We start from the raw sequence: 4,900 nt of genomic DNA, 5'->3' as shown, positions 1-4,900 counted from the left end.
GACCGGGAGGTCGAATTCGAACAGTTTAGTGCAAGGCGAATGTGAGGGAGGTAGGATAGGATGAGGTAAAAAAAACAGGGGGATGACGAAGGGCCAGAATGAGCGCTTGCACGCTGACGTCATCATTAAATATCTCCTTCTCATTCTTTCCTTCGGCGTCGGTCCATAAAGCCGTCCTTGCCCTAAAAAAAATTGAGGGCAATGTTTACAAATCGTATGAGAGTTTGATGAGGTTAGGTTTTTGCTGCAAGCCTATTTCTGCAACGCAGCATCCGATTCAACATGGCGTACAATGTTTTTGTTTTGATTGCTTAATTTATGGAAAAAATGCACTTGGAACCTCGACACTGCTTCGCTGCGACATATAATATCGTGCAAAGTGATAAAGAAAGAAAAACAATCATAAAAAAACAACCATTTCGTTTGAAATGTGTAATTTCCGAAATAAGCACCTGGGAGAAAAATCGATTTTCGTGTGTCAAACACGAACCGTTTTTCAACTGCACGAACAATAGGATATATACTACTGCAAGATGACGTCACAAAGGCGTGCACTGACAGTTCAGCGAGCTTGTTTACATGGACTTAGTCTCTGAGATCCGGCAAAACTGTTTTTTCATACAATTGGGGTTTTTAATTTTGTAAAACGTATTGATTTTTTTTATTTTATACGAAAGAGCACCTTTTTCTGAGCCACTGTGATTTCTTTCAGAGTTTTAAAACTTAATTTTGGCACCTAAAATCAATTTCAAACAGATTTTTTGAAATCACCTTTTGACAGCTGCGCCCAGTACAAAATGCGACGAGGGGTGATTCGACAAATCACTTGCATACAAATTTCAAATCGTTTTTCAAATAGGTTCCCGAGCACCGAAAATCATGAAAATTTGGATTTCGGCTCAGTTTGGAACGAGGTTTGGAATGCAGATTCATAATATGCAATAGACCATTCCCGTCTGACCTAACCCCCCTGTTTTATATTTTTCTTCGAAAGACAATATGTTTTTCATGATTATTACCGCTTTCAGAATCTTTTTTCATGCCCTCCTGATTTTCTTACAAATTTTCAAAAACAGAGAAACTCACCACTTTTGTAAATAAAAATCGTCATGCGAAGTAGTTTATGGTAACTCTAAAAATGGTGATCTTTTTTTTCACCTCTCAGAAAATGAGAAACACCTGGGAGCCCTATTTTACAACGTTTCCCGCTCAGACTGATTTCTACTTGTCGAGTTCAAGTCTCCCTAGTTGAGACACCATCGATTTTTTGTTTCATGGACATCCACCTGGTTGCCACCTTTGCTAAATTTTTGACGTTAGTTTTCGCCGCTTTCCCCCATGTGTTTGTTTTCTGTTTGTTTTTTTTTCAAAAGATTCCTCTGAAGTGTCCAGTTGGTTTGTTTTCCATGCAGGATCAATGGCTGTCGGGAAGCATCGCATCGTTTATGCGGTAAGTTGTTTAATTTATGACTTCATTCTGGAACATCGGAGCTATTCATGGTATGTTTTACTTTCAGGATTTTTTGGAGTATAAGTTAGCTGAGGATTTACCGGTAGAGGATGACGACATTGAAGCGGCCGTTCCGCAAGTTAGGAGGTGGTAGGTTAGGGCGAAGCTACCTTCGATGCTTGCTGCGATGGGAACGACGGAAAAGGAGATGCATGCAGTGGACGAATTGCTTCCAGACTTCCGTCAGAATGAGGTGCATCGATTCCCAAGGCTGTATGACGTACTTCGGCTGCCAAAACAGAAAGTAATTAACTTCTGGTAAAGTATTTTAAAAGTAGAAAGTTCTATCTTTGGATTCCAAAGTTTTAGTATTAATTTAACGTTCCCACTGCGATAGAAACTACTTCGCAGTGTTTCTGCCAATGACCATCCGTATATCGTGTGGCAAGCAAGTGCCCAGGGAGGAAATTCATGAATATTCCCATTACCTTCGAAGAGATCTTGGATCATCTTTGAACAGAACAGGCGGAGAAGCTAGTGGCGTAATGTACCAACTTGGACAAAGCCTGCTTCCCAGCTTCTATGAGTGTTGTATGAGCTTTTCCGCAGTTATTGACTGAGAGCTAGTCTCTGTCAATGATTACTTTGCATATACCGTGCGAGCACCATATTATAGACAGCTCCATATTCTGAACAGTCAGCTAATCCAAAAAAGATTTTTCTCTAATGAAGCAATATATTGATTCAAGAGTTGAGGCGTTAATTTTATTGAGCCCCGCTATGATCCAATCATTACAAAGCGTATTATTGTTGACTCAACTGTGAACGTAGTGCATGTGTTTGTACATAGTATGTAAAACTGTGTGTCCATAATTAGGAACACGTCGTCCACTAACAAAAATATGTCTAGATCATGGACTGCAAGCTATTATGAGATTTAATTTGTTTTATATATTTAACTAGACAACAAATCAACTTGATGGTATTGTGAAGCAGATTCCCTTGAAACAAGAACTTCCATTTATGTGAACCTCTATTGTGAGAGTCGCTTAAACGTTCAGAATATGGGTACCGCACGGTAACCACCAAGTATACCATTAGCATGGTTCAGCTGAATACCCTGCACTTACTGCATCGGCTGTACAGTAGCTCTTGAAAAAAAACGGCTTGAAAACGCTGTGTCCCAAGAAAATACAAGACCCAATCTAATCCATGTTATTACTTTCATCTCATTTCATAAACAGACTTGAATAACAAAATTTTCACAGTCATGTAGAAACAACATCAAACCAGTTAGTCACATTATACAAAGTGATCGCATACCAGTCCCACACTACGAAACCGTCGCAGTAATATGTAATAAAAGTGTACTGTATTCGTAATCAAATACATCCCGAGGCTTCTGACTTCCATAAATGATTAAGAATATTTTCTATAATTTATCGAATACATACCAAAATTCTGGAGCTCGATTTGAATAGGTCCTAAGTGATTTTTTTGTTTATCGAAGATAATGATTGGCAAAGTTTTGGAGTGGAAAATTAATTCCTATTTAACATTTATAAGGAAAATGTGTGCAAATTTCGTGCCAAAAATACAAATAAAAATTGTTGTACAACTCGAGTAATCAAAATAATGATTTTTCATATAAAACAATTGTTTTTGAATATAAAAATTGTTTCGCGTCTAAATGAGCTTTATACTTGTACATTCGACCTAACCGATTCGACCTAATGTCAGTCACTATGTTGCTTTCGACAGTGATGTTCAGACTGTTTGACAGTTGTTTGTGTACATTCGACCGGCGACGATCGGACTGTTTGATCACTGCTATCGCACATACGACCCATCATTATTGAATAAAAATACAAACAATAAATCATATTTTGAGGACATATTTAGGCGAATTAAGCATAGGTACGTATGCTGTAATATTTCATTAGTATGTACACAATTATAACCATACATATTAACTGTAGCACATTTGCCGATCCATGGCGCCACAATACGTTGATACAAGGAGCTGCAATATGCCGATTCATGGCGACTCAAAGAAAGCTGCAGAACAAGCTAAAATGGAACAAACGACGAAGATCCCAACCGTCCGGAGGAAATAGAAGAAATCAGTGGAGATACAATCACCGACGAAATACGAATACGGCCGATTCATATGATGACGATTATCGGTATGCTGACTGTGGGAATCCGAAGATTCCTATATTGCATCGCGAGAACCTTCAGCAAAACAGATGCAATTTGTCAATGTGCTGCGAACGAGCCACGAATGAATCGAGATAACTTATCTATATGTGCTGAGCCAACACAGTGAACGGCTTTTCGTGGTGTTCTCGACAACCCGAGAGAACCGGGGAGAGAACAAGGAAGGAAGATTTCAAACGGGTTTTGCAAATCACGATGACTAAATTAGCTTCCGGCTTCTTACGTTCAAAACGATTAACCCGGGAAATGGTGCTGACCGATGTGGGAACCCGATTTATGCTGAAGCTACATCAGATCAAGTTGGGAACGAGGTTGGGAACGCTGATGCGGCGTAACAGAATGGGTCTATCGACCGTACATGAACACGGCCGCCAAACGGCCACGACGACGGGTGGTAGCAGGATTATGATACAATGTTAAGGGCGAGGATAAGGGTATAACAATAAAGATTATATTGTTAAGTTTGAATTGAAAGAAGCACGTAACATTCCGAATGCCATTTGCCTACATTTTAGCTTGCGCGAAATGTATCGGGGTGTAATTATGTAGAGGCGTTATCTGTACCAGGATTTGAACCACCTAGATCAGGCCGCCGTCGCCAGGACAAATCAACCTGTGGTAAATAAAATAGTTCTGTAGTACTAAGCTTCATTTATTGGTTCTCGGTTGTACAATCCGGAATCGCTTATCTGGAGTCACGTTTTAAGGTGAAACGGGACGCCGTGTTATTTTCCCTATCTTGCCTCTCTTTCTAACAATTTGCCTCGCGATTTTGAAGATGGTAATCTCGAGTTCTATCGCACTGAAGATGCTGAAAAACAATCAGCATATGCACTGCAAGTGAGCATACACAGTGATAGGTTTTTGTTGCAAAATATGAAGTAGAATCTGAGATTACCATCTTAGTAGCAACAGAGCAATGGCGGATATTTCCCCGACCGTCCCGTCCGCCCTTAAAAGTTTCCAAACATATAGGGTGAGTATTTCCGCAGTTAAAATAAATAACGTTCGCTGTATTCTGCGTCATCCTGGACGAGTTGTTCGTAAGCTGACTGCTACTATTATCCGTCCATACCTACTGTTGAAAACCGGATGGATGGTTCGATGGATCGAAGTGTTCGTATATGAATCATTGCTCGCCAGATTTTTCGAGCTGATGTTTCCTGGAGTCCAGCGATAACGATTGGAGTTGGGTGACGACGAGTAATAAGAGGTTCTATTCGACAGCAT

General features: G+C 39.9%; 1 protein-coding gene and 1 long non-coding RNA gene across 2 annotated transcripts in view; both read left to right on the top strand.

The window, feature by feature from the left end:
• Positions 1–4,900, top strand: part of LOC109622675 (uncharacterized) — a 517,321-nt gene that overhangs the window by 58,254 nt on the left and 454,167 nt on the right. The gene's annotated exons all lie outside the window — the stretch shown is intronic.
• Positions 2,916–4,131, top strand: LOC109406013 (uncharacterized). Its single transcript, XR_002129143.3, has 2 exons — positions 2,916–3,367; positions 3,430–4,131. It is a non-coding gene; the product is annotated as an uncharacterized LOC109406013 (long non-coding RNA).

Source organism: Aedes albopictus, chromosome 2, assembly GCF_035046485.1.
Source record: "Aedes albopictus strain Foshan chromosome 2, AalbF5, whole genome shotgun sequence".
Classification (NCBI taxonomy): Eukaryota; Metazoa; Arthropoda; class Insecta; order Diptera; family Culicidae; genus Aedes; species Aedes albopictus.
This window is presented reverse-complemented; position numbering and strand designations above follow the sequence as displayed.